Below are 23,965 nucleotides of genomic sequence, written 5' to 3'. Positions count from 1 at the left end.
CCTTCACATTCCTAACCAAAAGCTGCTGAAACTGAAGAAAGAAACTTTTTGGACAACTGTAAGATGGACATAGACTATTTTTTCCTGAAATTATACATTGTGTTTATGACAGCTATTTTTGACTTCCAGGTATACAAATATAAAACACCATGAGACCGATTTTCTTTTCAGTTTCATGTCAGTATATATTCATTGATTTCAGTGCAATTATTTGCCCGGCATGGCAGTTAGATCAGTGCTGACCATTAAAGGCTATTCTGAATAGACTTACACTGAGTAAAATGGACAGGAGGAGATCATCTATTCTCCAGTCTCTGACAGCGTATGACTGCAGAAATCAAGGAAATCATTAATGAAGGATTAAATCTTCAAAAGCCAAACAAGAAAACGATAAATCCATCCCTCACCTTTCTCTAAACCTCAAGAGATTGCTACCCAGCACCTTCCCATAGTGTACTTTGTGCTTTTTTCTGGATTTTCAGTTGTGGAATCAGTAGGTCACGCCGCCACACAGCGACCACAGCCACACGCTTGTGGTCACGATGGAGGCCTGAGGTGCTTCCAAGAGAGAGCTGAATCCACCATGGTTGAGCATGCATAGTTCAGGCATGGGTGCACAGAAACAGTAACACACCAAAAACCGCTTGTGGAAATAATTACAGACCGTTGTGGAGCCACGCGTCCCGAGTATTACATGCACGAATTAGCCACTTGCCTCTGATCATGGCGTGCGCACGTGCCTAATTTTGTATTTACTTCTACTGCTGCAAAACCGTAGCACCTCATTCTGATCACAGCCACGGCGCGCTGAGGTTGGGTCAGGAGCTGATGCTTTACGTGTGACTTTTTATAGCAAGGAGAGATTTATTTTTAGGCATGCAGTTCTTTGAATTTTAACTCTGTCCTGTGATAAATAAGGTAAAATCCACACAAAAACAGGAAAATAAGTAGTGCATTCACTACCTATTTTGAAGAAACACGGGAACGTGTCTGGCGACTGCAATGGCAGTAGGGTAACACACCGAAACGTATTAATGGGATTGTGCTCTTTTGAGGAGCAACTTAAAGATATATATTTAAGACGGCACTGGCTTTTATCTCGTGCTCACCCTCTGACAGGCAGACACCAGCGCAACTGAAGACCTAGAGACCTAGCACTCACTGTTCTCCAGCTGCCATCACTCGGTTAGCAAACAGGCGCCCGGTTGGCACTGGATGCATGTGGGAGACAACCCGGCATTGGGGTGGGAGTTCAGGGAACAGCTCCAGAGCTGCGACAGGGTTAAAAGGCAGACCTGGAGCCCTTATCCCCCCATTGCTGTAGGACTACTGCTGCATCCCAACAACAACTGGAGGAGCAGAACACAAAGTTACAAAACTTCCATCGCGACGCCGCATCCGAAGCCTACGGCCACCAAGCCCGGGGCACTGCCTTGACGCTTCTGATTCCCGCACCTCTCCTCGCGGCGCTCCCGGCCCACCGAGGCGCATCGGGGCTTCCCAGCCCGCACACCCCTCACCCAGCGCAGGGCAGCGGGCTGCCCGCCCGGCCGCCACCGCCGGCTCCCTGTCACGGCTGCCGGCCGCGGGGCGGTGCGAGCCCGCCGGGCCGCCGCCACCCCGGCCGCCAAACTTCGCCCTCCGCCCCCCAACGGGGCGCAGCGACCCCACAACCCCCCCACCCCCGCCCCGCGCGGCCGTTGGGGCGCGTGAGGGAACGGCCACCGGCTCGCCCCAACGGCCGCGCGGCAACAGGCGGCCGCCGCTCACCTGCGAGGCGCCGCGCGCTGCCGGGCGGGAGGCAGGGACGCCGGCAGCCGCCGCTGGAGCTGCTGCTGGAGCTGGAGCTGGAGCTGCTGCTGCCGCTCCTCCGCCTCCTGCTCCTGCTCCTCCTGCACCGCCGCCGCGCACGGCGCCGGAGCGGGGCGGCCGCGCCGCTCAGAGGCAGAGGCGGCGGCTGCCGCTGCAGCTCCTGGCACATGCTGCAGGTGTCAGCGCAGGAGCTGCCCCGCCGCCCGCCCGCCGCGCCCGCCCCCCGCCCTGCGCCTGCGCCGCCGCCGCACCGCGCCGGCGCCGAGCCTCCGCGCAGGCGCGCTCGCCGCCGCGAAGCCGTTGCCCGGCCGCCGAGCTGCCCCCCCCCGCCAGCAGCCGGGGGGATGACGTCGTGGGCGTGGGGAAGGGGCGAGGCGGGAGGGGAGGGGACGGGGAGGGGGGGGGGCGCGGGGGGCGGCGGCGCGAGGGGTCCCCGCGCGGCCGGGCGGCGGAGGGAGGGGGGCGGCGGGGGCTGCGCCCTCCCCCCGGGGCGCTGCGGGCGGCCGTTGGGCCGGGGGGGCGGCGGTTGGGCCGGGCGGCGGGGGTGACGTCATCCCTCCGCTGGGGGAGGGCGGGGCGGGCGCCCCCTCCCTCATCATCCCCCCCCATCGCCTCTCCCTCCTCTCCCCCCTCCTCCTCCTCCTCCGTCCCCAGCCCCGGGGCTCCCCAAAAATCGCCCGTCGCGGTCCCGGGGGCCGGCAGCGGGTCCCTCCGGGTCCGGGGAGGGGGGGGGGGGTCCGTGTCCGGTCCGGTCCCGGCGCTGGGCTCGCCCCCTGCCCGGCGGTACCCTCAGGGAGCAGCCCGAGGTGCCGCCCGCCGCCATGTCGTACCTGAGGGCAGCGGGCTGCGTGCCGCGCTCCTGTTCCCTTCTGCTCAGGTGTCGGGGGCATTCCCGTGCGCTAATGAGAACAATGAGCGGTGCGGGATGCGTAACTTCATCGCTGCGGTACCTACCTTCAGCTGGGGCTAACGGCTGGGGGCCCGCGTCCTGCTCAGCGCGCGTTCTTGGGGTGCAGCTCCATCGGGACCGGTGCTTTGGGTGATCTGGAAACACCAGCAGGGCACACCGGTTCTGGACGGAGCCGAGCAGAAGAGGGAAAAGGGGGAAGGTCTGATCGTGCTGGAGGGTACGATGCGTGGTGTTAGATAGCTAGGGCATCACACAGCCCATCCAAGCGCACGCAGATTTCAAGACTCCACGTTAGAGAACCAGTCCAAGGGAGCGGTGTTGCCCTGACAAAGCTGGATTCTCACACTGCTGCCCTGTTACACCCGTTTGCAATTCCTGTCCCGCTGAAGCACTGGGGAAAGAGAGGTGAGAACAGGATGAGGACGTGACTCAGGCGTAGCAGGTAAAGCAGGAGGTGGCCTGACGGTACCCTCTGTTGTGGTAAAACGCAGAGGGAACATGAGGGGGATGGCATGCATGAGATGTGACAAAACAGCTGAAGTGAAGTGCGAGGTTGTGGAGGACGGGGAGGCTGAATGGGGAGCTGGAAATTAGGTGTGGTAGGTGATGGAGAGGCAGCAGAGGAGGTCTGCGTGTCTGCAGCTGATAGCAGCTACAGGAGTTGATTGCTACTGCCAGAGAATAGTAGGAAAATGCAGGGGAAAGGCAGTGTCACAGAGGATGGAGCGAGTGAGCCTGCAACGAGGGGTGCTGTCACTGTGATGCCAAGGTGAGGGAAGATTGCGTCTAAGTGACAGTAACCTCACTGAAAGCAAAGAGCAACACATAAAGGAGGTCGGACCGCAGGAGAACCTGTCCTTAAACTCTCTGATACCAGCTCAGAAGATGACATACCTTGATGCTCAGTAGGGGTCCGGTTAAGAGGTTAGCAGAGCTGAGGATGTTCGTAGCTCTCTGGGCTGCTGACGGGGAGGGCTGTTATAATTTTTAGCTTCTGAGGCTTTGTCAGGGTGCGCTGCTCCATTTCTTGAAATTGTGGGCTAAATTCATCGCTGTTTTAATGCAACACTAAACTACTCGTGTTTCACTTGCGGGCAGTTTCACCACAATAAACCATGATCTTTCACTCTCCAGAATGTGGTCTCCAAGGCTAAGTGGCTCAAGGACTGACCGCTCTATGGGTAGCAGACCCAGCTGTGACAGCTTTGCACAGAAAGCTTTCATAAGGGGATGGAGACTAGCGATAGCAGCAACAGTTCAACAGGCTGACATCAAGTAGCAGGCAGGATTCCCCTAGAAAAGTGCTTTGGTTCCTGGCAGAGCACCTTAGGAACCATGCATCATGCTGCTCTCGATCCTGTTAGGAGTCATGGGATGGACAAGCCAGCCCACCCAGCCAAGCAGCTGGTTTTTTTGGGGTACACTGAACATCAGCGTATTCCAAGGGGAGTTTTCCTCAAGTGTCGTGCATTGCAGGGATAGACTGTGTTTGTTGGCTTTGCTTGAATTGGATGAAAATTAAATGATAACCAAATCAAAAGTCATTTTCACTTCTGCTAAGTGAAAATCCCACCTTTTGGCCGGTCTTACTGGGATGCTGATTGTACAAATTAAAATGCAGAGTTATGGGGAAGTTTGAGTGTTGCCTGTGACTGTAAGATAACTTCCAGGCACCTGTTCCTTGCAGGAGGGGTGTTGGCTTGTGTCTGTCAGGGCCAGCATCTTTCTGCAGTCAGACACCTGAAAGCTCTTGTCCTCTTGTTAATTCTCATACCTACAAAGGAACACATTTTTTTTGCTGATCCTTTACACATGTCTAGGGGGGCAGTTCCTCAAGAAGCTGCTTCTTTACTTGGATGCATTTGGAGCTTCTCGCAAGATAGACAATACCCTGAAGTTTGTTAGCTTCACCTAGGCTTGTCATCAACACTAGTCAAGTGCAAGCATTAATCAAATTAAAGGTTTACTCCAGCCAGGCATAAGGGCAAGCTCCTAATTACAAGGCTGGAAAACAAGAATGACCGGGAGTCATTTGAACTTGAAATTCTAGGGCAAACTTAACAGGTTTTTCCTTAGCTATTACCTTTCACCTTGAGTTTTTAGGATACGTCTCATCCGTAAAAAACAGCAGTCTAATTTGTACGTGCGCTGTGTGGCTTGTCTCCTTCCCTTCCAGCACGAAAGAAGTGCCTCAGGTGTGGCTGGCTGGGGTTTTGCTGGAAACGCCAAGTGCTCCCTCCTGACCCTGCTTTCTGTTGTGCCTTCTGAGCAAGCTGCCCTAGTACACGTTGACCAGCTCCTCTTCCCCGGCAGCAATTCGTGAAGCAGTTTACAAAGCATTTACTGGCTTTCCTACGTTTACTGTTTAATAGCATTAAAAACTACGAGCTCTCTAGCAGTTCCCTCAAATTTTCCGCACGTAGCTGATCTCCTCTGGAGTGACACAAATGGTGTTTGAACAAGGAAGACAACGGACTTGATAAGCAGCCGTCCCACCATTTGGTGTCAGCTTATGGGGTTCCTAATTTGACATCACCCCGTTGCTGAAGAATGAGAGGAGATCACACCTCCTACATCTAAGAGAGTGTGAGGAGAGAGGGAATCGCGCTAGGCTGTGCTGATCTTAATGTCACAGTTGACAAATCTAATCTTTCCCTAGTTCATCTACCACTGTGCCAGCTAGGCATCATTTTGTATGATTAAGTGCCTGTGAAATCAAATAATGAACGGAATTTGTTCCATTTGGATACATTATCCAAACTGGACTTTGGGCACATCATCATTTCTCTGATCTTTAGCTTGGAGATGCCACAATGCAGATAACAGTAGTAGAAATACTGACACTGCATGTTGGTGGTTCGCTTGACTCATTACAGACAATGAAGTATACCACTGACAGAAATGTAGTGCTTAACACTGAGATGTCATAGAAAGAAACAGAATTTGTGCCATATAGGAAGAAAAGATTTTTAGTGGATAATGTGCTAACAGGGAACTACAAGCAATTTGTACGCTGGATTTTTGTGATTTTTTTCATTAATAACGTTATTTATTCTGTCTTTGGAAGAAGGAAATGGTGTCGGCTGCTTAGTACCAGACTGCATGTGTATGTCTGGGCTTTCTTAATGATCTTCCAGTTAGAATTGTGATTAAGCGTGTTACTAAATTAGTAGCTTTGTGGTAGCTGCGTGAGTTCCATCCAGAACACGATGGCAGTCCCAGAGAGGTCACGCTGTACTAGAAGTGCATTGCAGCAGACATTTGTTGGCTGGCAAAACGAGGGGACTATTCACATCCAGCACTTGTAAACCCCCTTCTGGGAGGATCGCCCATCCTGTTCCAAAAGGAGTTTACACCTTTTTGGTGGCGGCCATTACTGCCGCTTGCCACTGGGGAAGCTGCAAGACGCCCGCTTCCCCTGCACTTCCTGAGCTCCTGCAAGCTCCCACCTGGTGGCACGGGTCCGGCCCGGGTGCCGGGGCTCGGTGGGAATCTGAGGGAAGCGCCGCTGGGAGTGGGTGTGTACCACGGGGGCTGTGAGGGAGCCAAGGGACTTTTCAGCAGGCTTCTTTCTCTTAAGCCATCAGATTTCAGTTCATCTGAGAGGATGAGGCTGTAAAGGTCGTCGGTTACAGTAGTAGATTTCATTCCCTTTTAGTTTTTATCTTCAATAAATAATGCACGCTAGCAGTGGCAGTCACCCCGTGGAAGAGTGAAAACATTGTGCTATACAACTACCGTCACCCTATACTTGCAAGTTTGTGACTGTTATTTGCATTAATGTAGTGTACAGAGCATTACTGTGCTGCTGTGCTCTACATCTTGTGAACACAAAGGCTTTAACTTTGTATTCCAAACTCTTTTAACTTCCAAGCTCTTTTAACTTTCAAACTCTTTTCCAAAAAAAAAGTTTGGAAGTTGGTTATTGTAATGATACTTCGAAGCAACGTAGGGCTTTACAGAAACTTCAGCTTCCCGAGAGCATCGCTGCTGTCTGTGCCAAACGGTTGAATAGTATGCAGCAGCTTAAAATGGAAAGTGGAGTTAGACGTGTATCATCAAGTCCTTCATAGATATGGAGAGAAGTCAGCAGTTCATCTGTGGAGACGATGCGAGGCTGTGGCAAGGATGCTGGGTTGGGATTCAGCAGCCTGGTTGCCCTTCTGAATGCAGCCCGTGCTGGGCATTGCCCTGGACATAGCCCTCACCTTTTTTTCTGCATCTTGGTTCCTCCACCTGCAAAAAGAAAGGACAGGTTCCCTTGTAAACACTTTAAGATCAAGGAAAAATGGTAGACGTCTTTCTTGGGATTAGGCGTATCTATAGCCACTGTTTAAATTAAGTACGTGGAAATTTCTTTGTAGGAGCAGACAGCCGAAAGTGGCCTGCAGCTCAAACACAGACACGTGCGGGATGTGAACATGAAGCCGTACTACCTTGGGAGGACAGCGTGTCCATCTACTGCTGGCTCTAAAGAAGCTGCAGGTGCTTTGCCAGCTGTGTACATGCCAGGTTGTGTGACATGGAGCTACCCTGTGACTGCACCGCCTCCTTGCTGTCCTCGTGACTGCAATGAGCACCGCAGAAATGCCCTACTGCTTTTCCAGGTTCACCTTGTAAGGTAAATAACAGGAATCACACAAAATCAGCTGTACAGAAAGGGATAGAGGGACAAAGGGTGCCTGAATAGGAAGGACTCAGAAAGGCTAAGGCACAAAATGAGTCACAAGGGACAAATTGTAATGAGAGCTTTGAAAGGATGTTAGAAACGGGGGGAGGCTGAAGGAAGGTCTGTGGCTTAGAGAGAGGAAAGGCAGATGACACCAAGACTGAGGTATTCAGTGGTTTTAAGTCACAAACAAGGTGCTGGTACCCAGAAACTTACCGTGTTTCTTTTTCACAGGGCTATAGAAAAGTCAAAAATCAAGTAAAGAATACATTTTAAAATTTAAGAGATGTAGATACATTGAAATCAGCCCAGCCTGCTGAGCTTTATGCTGGCAAATTTAAAGTGCTAGAGCATTCTCAGAAGCACTAACAATAATCTTTGACAGCTGCTAGAAGAAAAGTCCCTGTGGATAAACATAATACCTGTCATTAAAAGTGAGAAAATGAAGAAAATAGAGACTTTGGGGGAGTCAGGCTGGGACTGTCACTGAGAAGCATTTTAAAACAAACTAATACAGTTTGTTCCTAAACATGCAGAATACAGTCAGGCAATAAAGGCTTTTGAAGAACATTGTTTTAAACAGATCTAATCATCTCTTCTTCAGGAGCTCAGTGCTGTAGGCACCTAAGCCGCTTGCTGCTGGTGATGTGACCTCTCCGGGGGGTGAGCAGAAGATGCCTTGCTTTTCCCGTGTGTTATGGAAACATTGTACCCACAAAACCCTTTATCTTTATGCCTGCAAAAGTCCATTCCTTCCTGTGGGTGCTGGATTTACTGGGTAAGCACCACAAAGGTCCTGCTTATGGCTGAATCACGCAGGTGAACATAACTTGCTGTCTGCGTAGGTACGGCAGGTGCCTTGCAGTTGGCTGTGGGCTACACAAACTAGTTTGGAGGATCCAGTCCATAAGCTGTGTGCACTGGGCATCCCTGACCTGGCTGGTACATGGTGAGCTTCAAACGTGACCAAGGGTTTTTAAAACCTTTTGATGTGGTCCCATATGATGTTTTTATGTGCTGAACAGAAGAAAAGAATGAGGCCAGGCTGAAATCACTGCAGCTGGGCAGGTGCACAAGTGGTTGAAATACCACTTCTCCGGAGTAATTATCAATGATTCACTGTCAAACCAGGGGGATGTTGTAAGTGAGGTCCCGCAAGGGTATGGCTGGGGTCAGCGTGACTCAGCGCTTTCATTAATGACTTGGATGAGAGTAATGGTTTGGATAGAGTAAAATTTGTGGATGACATCAAGATGGAAGGGTTTTTGAGCACTTTGGTGAACAAGATTCGAATTTAAATTAATCTCGCCACGTTGGTGAAATGCTCTGAAAAAAATAAGATCAAATTCAATAAAGAATGCAAAGAACTCCTCATGGGGGAAGTCAAATGCACAGCTGCAGAGTGGAGAATAGCTGACAAGGCAGCAATACGGCAGGCAAGCCTTTGGGTCCTCCAGTCATTGATGAACTGACTGTGAGTCAACAGTATGATGCTGCTTGAAAAACGTTCCTCCCTCAATGATTTTACTGACCCATAAGCCAAACAAATGAAATTCTGGGGAATATAAATGTAATTTTCTGGTCTACTCAGCACTGATAACTAGGGTTGTGTGTCCACTTTGGAACATGATAAGAGAAAAAAATAAACCAATAAAACTATATGAGGGTAAAAGGAATGATGAGAATCAATAAATCCAGGGGGTGGGGGAAGATTTATTTAATCTAGAAAAAAAGGAAACTGACTGATGACCTGATAGCATTCTTGACCTGTGTAAAAGACTTGCAAAGGGAATCAAGTCTTCTCCATGCCAACAAAGAATAAGATGAGAAGTGACTTGCAGCAAGAGAGGTATTTGTTAGACAGTCCTTTCATCAGCATTTGAAGAGGTTTCTTAAATAATTCCCATCATCAAAGCTTTAGAAGAACAGGACAGACAAACTTCTTTCAGGAATGTACTAGGCAGACATGATTCTTTCTCAAAGGAGAAATGAGCCATATGTTTCTTCCAATCTTATGTGTCTGTGATTTTGTCTAACAGCTTAAATCACAAGGGATAACCTAATTCTTAACAATCCAATTCTGCAATTCAGTGTTGAAGTCAATACCAGTCAATTAATTCAGAGCTCTGACAAGATAGCGGTGTACGGAACTGAAAAGCTAATATATCATAATATTTTGCTACGGTACAATTTCTTCTACGAGAGTCCAGTCTTAAAAATCCTCGCATACATTTTTCTAAAATTACATTACCTTTACGCAGGCAAAAAAAGCTACTCAGATCTGTACAAAACTGAAGAACTGGGCTTTTTTTATGTGTTACTGGTGCTCAGAGTAAAAAAATACTTATCAACACAGTAGTATATGTCATTGGCTTGTTTTCACTGGTGTTTGTGGATTGAGCCCATCTAAAACCAATTCTCAATCCAATTACACATGTGAAAAGAAATACTCTAAGCACTCGATTTTGTACTTGTTCAATTCATGCCAGCTGCTGCTGCGCAGCACCGTGCAGACTGCGTGCGAGACTGGCAGGTCAGCTCAGCGGCTAGCTCCAGCCTCTATAGCTCTGCTGACTGCAGGACTGCAGAAGGTTGCAGCAGTGAGGATCCAGCCTGCAGCATCTCTAGAGTACGGTTTTGCAACTTTAATAATAGCATCATGAAAGGACATAACTTATGTTTGCCATGCATACACTGAGCATTTTTCCTCCTTCCCAGAATCCTTGAATTTACAATAGAACTGCTGGAAAGTTGAGCAAGCAGCAACAAGATGCTGCTTATTCATTCACTGGCTGTTTTCTCCCTTACCAGCCATTTGTTTTTGGAGACCACGTAACTGTACTGAGAGATTAGAAATGCACAGATTTGAGCTTTCCAGTTGGTTATGCAGCGTATTAGATGCGGGTTAGAGCTAGGGAGATGGGCCATGGAAGAGCATACAGTGGATCTTGAATAACACAGAGATTTGGTATAATGGAAACACCAATGGCTGATGGTTTCCTTTAGCCTGGGTTGATTACCTAGTACCATACAAAAGAAGGTTAGGTTAGAATTCATCAAAAAAATAAGTGGAATATTCAGTGGTCCATAGGGATAGGACAAATGGAGGCAAAGATTCATGCTATGTTTTAGCCATATTTTTCTATGTCATCCTTTCAAAAGGTTTAGGAAGACAGTTCTGGAAACAGCAAAAAGAAGGTTGAAAGGCTCCAGGTTACTGGTGAAACACACACACACAGAATGAAGTCTGAGACTAAAAGAGACAAATGGCTATTTGTTTATTTCACTCCCAGTTTTGTCAACTGTTTCTTAAAGAAAGGAAGGATGAAAATTAATTACTTGGAGCAAGAACAACGGGAGAAGCAGATCCCAGCCTTCTGCTGAGGAGAAATTCCCCAGGTGAGGATTATGTCACCGTCCTCTGTTTTCCCTGGCAGAGCCTCTCCATCTTGGGTCTACTCTTTCTCTCTATTCTGAGCCTAACCCTAATTTTCTTGCAGCCCTTAGTTTCCTTCAGCAGCTGTTTGCTGGCTGTTTGCAGGAGTGCCCAGCCCCTTCACCATCTGCCTGTCGTCCTCCAGCCATTTCTATAACCTCCTGTCATGGCATCCCTTCCGAGTGAATGGGAGTCCCTGTAGGTAGCTTGAGGAGGGAAGGGTGACTCCCCTGTGCAAGGACGGAGGTGGAACCCCATCGTCTGACTGTACATGGAATAAAGGTAACAGGATTGCTTCATCTCCCTGATTTATGGAGGAGATGGGAAGGCTCTGATTTATGAAAACAAAAGAAGTATTTCTTCAAAATAAAAAACCACAGAACTTCACTCAGCCAAGCATTCCTCAAACTATAAAGAAATAGGAAGAGGCTATGAATCAAATCAATTATTTTTTTGTATCTTTTCTGTGGCTGTGATCTGTGCCTTCCATCTGCAAGACACTCTTTCCTGCTCAGATATTCAGTTTATGGAACAGAAACATTTGAAAAGCTGACTAAATTGAAGAATGTTACATTTTTGTTTAAAAAAAAAAGCCTACATCATCCCCATTTTTTGAAATACTCAGTAAGTTGTTCAAATGCTTAGTATACAACGCATTTGTTTTGTTGAACTCAATATCAGGCCAGTGCTGAGTTATGGTGAATATAGCTCTTTTTCTATAGTTCTTTTTAGTTTATAGCTTCTTTCATTCTGTGGGGAAGAATTTTCTCCAAAGGCAGATTTTACTCAAATTATAAGCTAGGCCAGAAAGTTTTGTCATGTTCAACCATCAGTCATTGACTAATTTTCTGAGAATTGAACAAAAATGGCCAAGTACAAAGTGAAGTCAAATAATAATTACACTTTAAGGAATTAGTGACAACAAATCAAGTAGGATATTTGATAGCAGGGGTGCGGGATCACAAGCAAATACACAAATGTCTTTTCCTTGATTGCAGCACTTTAACATTTTCATAGTTTCTGGCATGCAGAAAGAAGATCTAAGACTGATATGGGAAGAGACTGTTTAGTCTTCTCCCACTCCCTCCTTTGTCCTTTTTACAAGTCTACATATCAACTTTCATTCCCTTTTTACTTTTCCTTTCAAATGATTTTTTTCTCTTCAGCAAAATCACACTTGAAATTTTGAGCTTTCGCTCTTATACAGCGAAACCCTCTCAAAATGTTGCACCTTGTGTGTTTGAAGCTCTTCATTTACTGCCAGCTCTCAACTCTCCCTTAATAGGTTATCCAGTTTTCCAAGTTCTGTGTTCCAAGATCTCTCTATTCGCTCTTTGCTGGTCTTGCAGAGTTCATTAGTGGGAATATAGGGATAAATATACATGTGACTACATTGCTTTCAGAGACAGCTTCTCTCTCAGATGACTCTAGTCACGCTCATGTAGTGCTGGGGCCGAGCAAACTTTGCTAGAACCTAGCAGTGTCTCCTGCAGCTAGAGCATCAGTATTGGATTGTTAAAGGTCTTACACCAAGGCATCTGTGCTGCTGAGATTGTATCATCTGTGTGTTTGTGCAGCAGTGAGCTCACTCATAGCAAAATCTTCCCTGGACCTGTGCTAATGGTTGTCCTGGCCAATTAATGTTGTTAAATGCAGGCCCTGATTTGTACAGTCAGCAAATGTCAACAAAAAACCCTTGGGAAGTAGCAGTAGTTGGAAGAAAAAAACAAATATATATGAAAAATCATCCACAAACCTGTTCATATTTCTGAGATGATTAAAAAATATATTTAATTTCAGCCCTCATGTGTTCACAGAACATTAAATGAGAACCATAATTATTCTGTGTGTTGTCTACAGTGCAGACAAGCAAAAAGAGAACCCCATTTAGGGGTAAGGAAGCAAGTAGTTGTGAGCCAACTGTGTTGACAGCCTTCCAGCTGGATCAAGACTCATTTTTCTGAACAGTTTGGGACAGTTTGTATGAAATAGGTGAAGCTGTGCTCTACAGGGAATACTGCCTCGTGTGGAGAAGTCAGTGTGGACCCAACACTGTGCAACAGGAGAAAGAGTCAAATCTACAAACATTGATATAATTATGTGTTCTCAACCTCCAGATACATTGGCTTCCCAAGCCATTGGTTCCAATATGACTGATAATGAGTTTTTTAGTAATGCCATGATATCTGATGTGTCAGCTAGAAAACAACGTCACCAAAGACATACTCGCTGTTACCAGTCTCAGCGTTGATATGAAAGCAGGACCTGGTCTTCTAGGTTTCTTAGTTTAAACCTGTTTGCTAAAACTTATAAAATAACCCCTGAGATTTTCCCATTTGGTCATTGTTTGGACCTAAGACCTCACGGAGACACACCACTTGAGATGCCAGAGCTGTGGCACACAGTTTTGCCTCTACTGAGAGAGCGTTATCAAAACCATCAATGCCCTTGTGTTACTTACCGAGCCCTGCTTACCTGTGCACTCCTGTGTTACTCACACACCTGTGTCAGGTCCAGCGGCAGCAGGTCAGGGAGCAGACACCTTGCATTTCACAGCAGAAGCGTGGACAGCACTGGTGTTGGCCTGCCTCTGATGAGTCAGCTGAACTGCTCGGAAGGAGAGAGATTACATACAACAGGGCAAGACTTTGCGGTTTATCAGTTTAATAATAAAGCAGATGGATTTAAAAGAATTCGGGATGGATTGTCTTAAGTTGTGGTTCCAAGAGAAATCACGCGAGGCGTTAGACACCTAGCAATGGGGAATTAGAGTGCCGCAGCTGGATGATGAAAGGCACCGAAGTGGGGCAACTCACTCAACTGCTTCAGATTTGTTGTAGACGTGCTGAAGGGATAACTTTGTTTGTGCAGACCACATGCCAGACCGGGTATTTACTGTTGTAGCTCCAATACTGGATGAGGGATAACTCAGAGAGGCAGTATAAAGCATTGTCAATGTGAATCGTGTTCTGGGTGCTCCAGCTAACCGGACAGAATGTAATTTGCTCCCTGATCCTGATCAGTTTTCTTTTCCCAAGTGCTATAGTGGTCCAATATTAATAACGTGGAGCCAGAGCCCTAAAGACAGCAAACAGATTGAGTAACATTAACAAACAAGCATATAACAACCCACCGGAAATCACAACAGAATTTGGGCACAGCAGTATCAATACTCTGATGTGGTAAAGTAAGGCTGCAACTGTTTGTGTCAGCTGATCAATTGACACAAATGATATAAATGATTTCTGCTTCATTTAGCCTTTTAGCAGTTACCACTTCTAGAACCCCAGGGATAATTGTATTTCAAGAAAACAAGAAAACCTTTCCAGTGTTTGACAAAGTGAGATCTCCTTTGAAAAGACAGTCCTTTTCAAAAGTAATCACAGCTCTAAACATGAGGTGGTGGCTCATAACATTCTTACAAAAAGCCTTTTAAAATTGACTGGCAGATTCAGCCCCACCTCGTTCAATTACAAGGAAGCAAATGGGCTGCAAAGAAAACCTACTTAAAAAGTCACCCAGCAGGCATTTTGGTTACTACCCAGTGTGAGTTACAAATTGGGTAATAGGAAAAGCAAAGAAATAACAGGCTTTAGTAAAGTTAGGCCTAAGCTAGTATTAGTCCACTTCTATTAGAATCATATTAACACAAAGACAAAACCTTAGCACTGCTTACTTGAATAAGTTGAGCTATGTGGGAACACAGACTTCAGAACATTAAGTCATGTTGGCCTGTGATCTCTCTATAAAAAATATAACTAATGGAGTCTTTAGCCAGCTAACAGAAATAAGGTACTTTTTAAATTATCAGAACTCAAAGAGACTAACAAAACTGATTTAAAGACTGACCTGCTTCAATACGAACATTAATTCTTGAGTACAGGCATATTTCATTTAGTGTTCATACCAAGCATAACCTTCCTCACCCCTCCAGTGCTTTTTTAATTGAATAAATACTACAGAGTTAAATCATGAATAACCAAGAGCAACAGACTTGGCAGAAAAGGCAGATCTCACAGAAAGCTGTGAGAATCTTCTTGCATACACAGTTTTTCAGGGATTTGTCCAGTCAGTGCATTAATGTAATTTTGCCTGTTTCTAAATGCCTTCATACTTAAATGGCAATCGTGCCCTACTGCTGCATCTTTCAGAGGCAACAGAATATGCAGGCGGGGCTGAGCCACAGATGGCTCTCTTCACTGAGACACGGCTACTGCTGTGCTGGAGGTTTCCACCTGGCAGCAATACTAGCAAAGGGGTTTCTCAGATCCCCCAGCACAAAGGCATCTGCCCGTGGCTGGTTTGGTGCTAGACAGTGCTAACCATGGTGATTTTACACCAAAGTGGGTTTGAGTAGTGCTTCTGCATTTCATTGTGCCTGGTGACAAGCTAGACAGGCTCCTTGTGCCAGTGGATGATTGTATGTAGGAGACAAAAGAAGCTCTTCAAGAAGCAAAGCTAGGGCCAGAAGAGTGCATCTGCTGGTGCTCTCAGCCTATGGGTGGTGACACTGTGTCTATGTGCTACTCTACCCTGCAAAGATATATTCTTAAATTAATCTTATATTTATTCTTATTCTCCATCTGTATCACTCTTCCTATCACCTTTAAATAACTGTAAGTGCAGCAAACCACTGGCAAAAGGTTATTTGGGTTTTTACCACATTCATCAGATTAAATACTTTAAAACTGTTCCACTTAACAGTAAGGCAGTAGCTTTTATATTGCCTTGTGGACCTAAGGCAGCACAATCGAGCCCATGGGTAAACATAGGGTTTAGTGCTTTCAGTTACAGACAGCAATAGCTGCTGGTTTGCTGAGTCAGCATTATGGGCACGAGTATATACAGCTGTGTCACCTGAGGGACATGAACACAACACTATGCAGGTAAGTAACCTTAGCCAAATACTTGGGTTTATAACAGCAATTCAGATTGTATCATCAGAGAGGTGGATTGCAGCTTGGATTCTGCAAATTCTTCTCTGTGTCCAGCTTTCCTATCCTGAAACAGCCTCCTTGAGCAATACTGGAGATGCTTTTGAATACCCTGGAGTGATTAATCCCACCAAATGTTGACTGTCTGCCCCGCTAACCCAGCAAAGATTTTAGCAAAGGGGTGCCATTTTAATCAAGAACAAAATGTAATTATCAACCACATGTTCTACTGAGATATGAGAAATAGCAAGAGCATCAATCACTTTATTCACACAGAAGAATATTTAGAAACTCTCCTGAAGTAGTTTGATGGCTGTTTAGTAGCCTGTCCCTTTTTTTCTGCAGTGTGATCTGTCTGGCTTTGAAGAGTGGGCTAGATTTGCTATCCTGGATATAAATCTGCCTCATGACTTTCTAACATCCAAGTTTAGCACAGTAGAGACCTTGGCTCTGTACACTTCTGGTACCTGTATGGGGGATATTATTTCTAATGGGGATCTCTAGTAGACACTACAGTATTGCATTAGCTGTATAATGATAATAAAAGCAATTAGATGGCCTTAAGCTTCATGTGGAACTATCTGACAGGAAAATTTTGGAAAAAACACAGGTGCTTAATTTTGCACCCAGAACTTCTCTAAATGGGAGGATTTCCACTGAAATGAGATTCTTCTATTTAACTGCTTCATGTTATCTGCTCTGGAATAGGTAGAGATAGAGAAGCAGTTGGCATTTATCATGCTATGTGTCATTGTTTCCTTGTGGCAGTGATTTCTTTTGAAGTATTCCCTCAGTGCTGCACACCAAAACGTCCTGCTCCTTGGGCCTGACTGTGAACTTGTGACTCAGGATGGAATAGTGATACATCTGGATAAGTACAAGACAGGTAGGTATCCTGTTCCTGAGCAATCAAAAACTGGCCACAACATCCCCCCATTACAGAGCTGGAGGACTGGAAGGGGCCTCAAACTTCACAGGCTCTCCAGGGTCAACTGCCCTATTTCAGTCTTGACTCGAGCTTTTGAGAGACCTACACTGGGAAAACTCCACATGTCTAGGCAATAGGATAAGAAGGGAAATGATAAAGAGATTTAAAAGCGTCACTTATTTCTGAAAAACTTCACATTAGTTATGGCTCTTTCCAGGATCGGGAAATGCAAGAACACAACCACTTCTGCATTAGGTCAGGTCAAAGTCTGTCTAACTCAACACCGTGTATCTAAAATGCTGAAATAAGGCACATATGTTGAAAAAGGGCTTATAAGGAAGTTTTCCTCTGACGAAGACTGTATCCAGATTACCTTACTAAAAAGCATCGGTCTATTTTGCATTAACTTTATAATTCCTTTTAAAAACTGATTATACTTTTGACCTGCATAATATCCTGTGCCATTAAGGTCCATCATTCAGTTCTGGGCTACGTGGAAAAAAATGTTTCATTTTGTTTATTTGAACTTAGAGCCTTGAGGCTCTTTGGCTATGGTATTGTGAAAAATAATGAAAGACTGTTTGGAAGCTGAAGATTCCCACAGTATATAGTCTGCCATCATATGGGAGCTACTACATGCATTTATTGTTCTGTCACCTTTCTCTTTCTTCACTGTGCTTCTTGTGAAACAGGGTGATCAGAAATGTCTGCTGTATTTGAGATGAGAATGCGTGATAGATTTTTACAGCAGTATGATCATTTTTACTGTTACTTTTTTCTGCTTCTTTTCTAGTAATACTTAAAATACACCTTGCTTTTTTGACCACCATTGAGAAACAAGCTGATATTGTCAGAAAATTCTCCAGAACTGCTTCAAGTTCATTTTCCTGAGTAACAGTTAATTTGTGTCGCATCACTTGGCATGTTTATTTTATAATATTTTTCCCATGTGTTATAGTATATGAATTGGCACTGGATTTTCTCTGCTATTTTGTCACCAATTAATAAAAGACAGCAAGAATCCTTTCGCAAGTCTTCATAGTCAGCTTTACTCTCTGAACAGCTGTGTCATCTGCAAACATTGCAACTTCTTTACCTTTTTGCTACGTAACTTGCAAACATCTGGTATGGCACAAGCGCTATCATTTATCTCTGTGGTAATATCTGGTAACCAGCCTCTGCTACAAAACGTTGCCATTAATTCCTGTGTTTTATTTCCTACCTTTTAACTGAGGGTCAGTTTCTGAGAACACCTCTCTTCTCAAGAAGCTTAGCTACTTTAAGAAGCTTGTTGACACTCTGGCAGTCAAAGTATACTATATCAAATAAATCACCTTTGTTCACATGCTCATTGATTTTTAAAAAGAACCCTAATAAACTGGTAACTCATAAATTCAGTTTCCAAGAAGCACCTCAGCCTTTTCCCAGTGTGTCATACTTTGGCTTTATGCCTCTTAAATGTATTCATTATCTTAGTGTCTACTAGTTTACCTTGTACAGACAGATGCAGAGTTTGGTTGGAGGGGATTTTGCAGCAGAACTGGGATGACCAGTAATGTCTGTGTGACTTGAGACTGTCAAAAGTATATATTCCTGGAAATAAGCAGTTGGGAAGCTCATATGCAAGTGGTTTTATTGCTTCTGGTTATGAGGAGATTGACTCTGAATGAACTACTACGACTGTGTTGCATGCTGCCATGAAGAGGCAGCCCATCTTAAGGGCTGCCCATCCACAGAAAGTTAGAAACAGCTCTGCAAAAATGGTATTCCCCATTTTCAGCACGCACTGTTTGGCTCCATACTCACCCACTGAGTTTAGAAACGAAAGGACTATTCCTCTGCTAAATCTCATGGCCTGCTATGTTGATTAATAGTAATGAGAGTCTGCTTGGGAAAGACTGTGAGTGAATGTTCATAAATTGTTATCCATTTTCCCCAGTGAAAACTTAAAAAAAAAAAAAAATGAAGTCGTTTTCCAATGTGGTTAGCAGTATGAACGTAAATGCAGTTAGTATTTCACTTCTTATCCTCCTACAGTCACGGTTAAAGAAACCTTTCATTGGATGAAAGAAAAATAACCCCAATGTCACCATTATTCAAGCATCGGCAGCATGACAGTAGGCTTTCTCTTTAGGAGGTGGAACAGTAGGCACTAAACAGAGAGCCTGAGATATCCAAGCAATATATGCTTTGAATTATAATCGATTGCTATGCCCTGCATAATGCTGAGACCAAAGGTTAGAGCTCAAGGTTGCTGGACAGAGTTTCAGAGACCTACAGGACAGGTTGAACAGCCCACAGGATGCCCTCGTGAGCACCAGCTGCCAGCAGCACATGATCAGAGATGCCTGATGCACCTGCCCTGAGGAGGGAACATATTGTTTTTGAAACACTACTTGGAATTTTTTAGTTGTGAAGCATTAGTTTTGTGTGCTCTGCATGTCTGTATGAATGCTAAAATGAAATAGTGCATGTCAGCCCTCACGGTGTGGGAGGGCTCTGTGTGATGGATCTGAGGGACCATTGTGCAGCCTGCGTGTGCTTTCATGAATGTTGATGGTTGTTTACCTGTAGCACAGAGTGGGTGATCTGTGTGAGAGCCTTCATCTGCAGGCCCAGAAAGGTTCTCTGTACGTTGCCTGGATTTTTTTCCCTCGGTAAGATTTTACTCTTCTTTCAGAGTGTGTTCTCAGTGTGAATGCTTTGGCTTTCAGACATAGCAGCTTCATTATATGGATCTGTTGTGAATTTTAAAATCATCTGATGAGAAAAAAGAGCAGAAGATGCTCAATTAGTAAACAAGATGTGGCTTTACTAGGTAAATAAAATAAGCCTCTGTTGTACTTAAGGTGCACCAAAATAAATATCACCAGAAGTGCATACAGAAATAATTTTGAGACCTTTTTGAACTATACAAAGAGGGAGATGAGGAAAAGAGATAACAATATAGTTTTGTAGTTCAGGATGAGTTAATGTAATAAGAGCTTTTTGTGGGAAGGCTTAGAGCCTTGGTGAATAATCTTTCTTTTGGGGGTTCACCCATATATTGAGGGTCTTCATCAGACTCATAGCAACTTTGGGAATAGTTCAGTCTCTGTCAGACCAAGCTATATTGTGAGAGGAGTCAACTGCTGTCTGTCTTTTCCTGGTAGGACAGGTATTAGGGACTGGTAGTGTCTGGGCTGGCACGGCTGGGTGACACTTTGGAAATACATTTTTCTTCAGATTCTCTGTGAGGTTTCTTAACATGGATACTCTTGCCTGGCTTGAGGTTCACGCTGGGTCCATGATATGGGAACAGGGAAAAAGTGACCCTGCTTTACAGTGAAGAACTTCGCAGCAGCACTTGCTCTTTGGTGTGCCATGCTGGTTATTTTGTGCTTTGTAATCATCATGGGAGGTTTGTGCTTTGCACTTGCACAGTGTATTGCTTGCTTCTATTTTGGATGCGAACACCACACAATACTCTAAAAATTCACTCATGAAGGCTTGGCTACTGAAAAAAACACAAACAACTATTTAAGACTCCTGCTAAGTCTAAGAAGGGAAAAAAAAAGGCTGCTTTAAAATAAAAGATCAAAACAATTTAAAAATAAATAAAATCAGAAGAAAACTGCTAAAAATAATTTGGACCCTTTGTTACCACTGAACTAAAAACTGCAAAAGAAAGAAAATGAATGATGCTAAAATGGAAGATTATGATTTCTGTTGCTATAAAATCACTCCCAAAACACTACTTGAAACTGACATGATGATGTAAGAAGCCAGCACTAATTTTTGGTATCAATACCCTCCTGATGGAATGTATGTGTCCTAAGATAGAATAACAATCATACATGGGTTACTCTTGATAATTTTAGGTAAGGAGCCTGGAAAATAACTTGATATAATGAGCGATGGAGTAGGTGTCATGGGGGACTGAGATCAAGGACAGCCTCCTCTGTTGAAAAAGACTTGAAGCCAGTGATAAGTACACAGGGATGGGGATATGGATTTAAGGCTTGTTTGGTCAGGGAAATGGGAGCAAATGGGGGATTTTCTTGACTGTGGTCAAGCATTTTGAAGACTCAGGGGGAAGCAGTAACGTGGGGGTAGCAAGGAGCCAAGGAGGAACAAAACTCTCAGCTGTGTTGGTGACCTGAATGCTCAGGCAGCAGGGATGCGGGGCTGGGTGCCCAGGCTGGTGTGGGAGGAAATCGGGTCACAGTTCTGGGAAACAGAGAATGCCTGCATAGCTGAATGTGCTCTCAGAAGACATCATGGTCTCTTTGATGTCCTAAACTCTTGTCATGTCACTGGCAGAGTACCATGTTGGGAAACTCTCTCTGTTTCTGGTCTCACATGTTCTGAGGATTGCTGATCTCATCTGTGTTATTTTCAGAGCACTCCAAATCCCATGACTTCATATGGCCTCATAAATCATCCTTCCTGTGCAGTGCTCAGCCTCAAAACCATTCTATCTGCAACACCATGTTTTCCCGTAAGTCAGGGGAATTCTACTAGGGAAGATGCCTCCCATCAGAAACATGGTCAAGAGGTAGGGTAGGCAAAATGCCCTGGTGGGCTAGCAAGGGAGTGATTTGAGAGTGTGGGAGTGCACACCGGGACAAGAGATGAGCATAAATGGACAGACACAGCTAAATGCTGACATGATAGAGAAGGATGAATAGAGAGCAAGAAAAAAAGGAACACCAAAACATTGCAGCCATGTTGTTTTTTTTCTCTCATTGTGCATGGGCCTCATTAGCTATTGAGATCTCTAAAATCAGTATGTGCAAAACCATTCAAATAACTAGGTAACTATAGGTAACCAGGTTGGTTAACTATACTGTAAACTCTGTGCAGAGGGAATGTGTGCCCAGGTGGCCAAGTGTGCCCAGGTGGCCAAGAAGGCCAACGGCATCCTGGCTTGTATCAGGAATAGTGTAGCCAGCAGGACCAGGGAGGTGATCGTACCCCTGTACTCTGCTCTGGTGAGGCCTCACCTCGAGTACTGTGTTCAGTTTTGGGCCCCTCAGTACAAGAAGAACATCGAGGTCCTGGAGCATGTCCAGAGAAGGGCTACGAAGCTGTTGAAGGGCCTGGAACACAAGTCCTGTGAGGAGCGGCTGAGGGAACTGGGGTTGTTTAGTCTGGAGAAGAGGAGGCTCAGGGGAGACCTCATTGCTCTCTACAACTACCTGAAAGGAGGGTGTGGGGAGCTGGGGGTCGGCCTCTTCTCGCAGATAACCAGTGATAGGACTAGAGGGAATGGCTTCAAGTTGCACCTGGGGAGGTTCAGGTTGGAAATGAGGAGGCATTTCTTCTCAGAAAGAGCAGTCAGGCACTGGGACGGGTTTCCCAGGGAGGTGGTGGTGTCACCGTTCCTGGGGGTGTTCAGGGAAAGGTTGGACGTGGTGCTTAGGGACATGGTCTAGTTGGTGACATTGGTAGTAGGGGGATGGTTGGACCAGATGATCTCAGAGGTCTTTTCCAACCTTAATGATTCAATGATTTTATTATTATATTAATTAATTCTTGATGCATGTGCCTATTCATTTTTACATTATTGAAATGAAAGCCAACCCAGTTTTAAGCAACAAACCAAGGAAAGGATTTTACAATGAGAGTCCTGAGATGATTGCTCGAAGTCAGTAACAGTGGCCGAGCAGCAAAGAGCAGTCCCTCTGCTGCCGTAGACTGGCATATCTCCACTGAAGCTCATGTTGTTTTGCTAACCACTGATTTTTGCAAGACAAAAGAACAAAAAGTAACTGAAAACTCATGATTCACAATTCAATAATAGACTTCCTAGGGTTTGGTTTATTCGTGTTGATAGTCATTGTGCTAACATAGTTGGTATATGTTTGAAGATTGCCTCATCCAGCAGGATGCATGTATTACCTGTAAAAATATGCATAATATGCAGAATAGTGATAACTGCAGCTTTTGGAGGCAGCGGTAGCTGTTCACTAGATTAAGAGGCTGAATGTCCCAGCCAATGCACAGCAGCAATTGCTCATAGTGCTCTATGAAGTTGCAGGAAAATCCCTTTTCCTCTGAACCAGGTGTCACCAGGAATTACCAGACAGGTAAGGGTACACTAGGTTATACCACAGAATCTGAGTTAGTATCACTCATTTGATATAGGAAATGGGAGCTTACAGTACTGATGACAAAAGATTGAGGCACCCAGTGCCAATATTAACCATCCCGACTTTTTCTGACAGCTCCTTTTCTTCATTTCCAGAAAAGCATTTCCAAGACACACAATTTGTATCTCACTGCTACATGCTTTCTACACACAGTGCTTAAGGGATAATCCCAAATGCACTGTAGTATATGAAGCAATAAATGGCTGCTGAGATTAATAGACTGAGCAAAGCTGAAGCATTTAATCAATCTCAAAAAAATAAAAAAATACTCATTGCCAGAATATTACAGGCAAGAGAATTTACTCTTAGTATATAACAAACCCTAACAGGGAACAGCAAAATTTCTATTCATCAGTAAGGACTTAAGCTCATGAACCGTCCCCTTTCTTAAGGCGACACCTCAGTACAGGGTGGAGATGAGGGCACAGACTGCAGTCATAAGCAAGTGGGCAACAGGTAAAGTCTTAGACCTGTCTGGATAAATATGCTGCAGGTAAGGGTTTCTGTGCTTTGTGTGGAAAGGGTAACGATGCCCTATTTCTCTGTGCCATGATATCTTTGTTTAAGACAGAAGAATAATAACAAGTGTATTTCTTGGTGAAAGAAAGAGCAGAATACAAGGAGACCTTGGATCCTATTGATCCAGCCAAACTTAGATACAATTTACAGCAGCGGCCAGATTGCTGCAATTTGAGGCATTGGTTTAAAGTTCTTAACCTCGCATCAGCAGGGATTACTGAAACGAGGTTTGATCGGATAGGCTTTGATGGATAATTTGCAGCATTGAGGTGGTAAAACTCTAACAAGAGTAAGGAGCTCCTGTCCAACAGGGAGCTCTCATTTGAACACACGACCTACGTACATCTTACCAGGACAGAAGTTAGTGGACAAGCCTTCTGGCTTCAAAAGTTGTCTGTAGGCTCTCAGTTTCCTCTAAAAACGCATACAGTGACCTGCTTCAGAGGACATCACACTCCTCTTCCTGTCCTGAGCCACCAGAACAATCCACAAAGAGTTCAGCAAGTGTCTCTCAAAGAAACTCACATTTCCTGGTGATGATTAAGGAAGCAATGTGAGTCCTGATGGGGCAGGAAGAGGATGGGAATGCTTTTCCTTACACCTCCTCTCTTGAATCACACTTT

At 45.1% G+C, this 23,965-nt stretch overlaps 1 protein-coding gene and 1 long non-coding RNA gene across 2 annotated transcripts in view; one reads left to right on the top strand and one right to left on the bottom strand.

Annotated features, from left to right (window-relative positions):
* The window catches only part of DTNA (dystrobrevin alpha), a 221,516-nt gene extending 219,501 nt beyond the window's left edge, over positions 1-2,015 (bottom strand). The window contains exon 1 of the mRNA XM_035553143.2: positions 1,771-2,015. The gene's annotated coding sequence lies outside the window, so the exon portion shown is untranslated. The remainder of the gene's footprint in view (positions 1-1,770) is intronic.
* A 5,119-nt stretch (positions 2,016-7,134) lies between these two features.
* Positions 7,135-17,619, top strand: LOC118251282 (uncharacterized). Its single transcript, XR_004779737.2, has 5 exons — positions 7,135-7,343; positions 7,996-8,169; positions 10,685-10,790; positions 16,530-16,647; positions 17,483-17,619. It is a non-coding gene; the product is annotated as an uncharacterized LOC118251282 (long non-coding RNA).
* The last annotated feature ends 6,346 nt before the right edge of the window (positions 17,620-23,965 follow it).

This window comes from Cygnus atratus, chromosome 2, assembly GCF_013377495.2.
Source record: "Cygnus atratus isolate AKBS03 ecotype Queensland, Australia chromosome 2, CAtr_DNAZoo_HiC_assembly, whole genome shotgun sequence".
Taxonomy (NCBI): Eukaryota; Metazoa; Chordata; class Aves; order Anseriformes; family Anatidae; genus Cygnus; species Cygnus atratus.
Note: the sequence above shows the minus strand (reverse complement) of the source record. Positions and strands in the feature narration are given on the sequence as shown.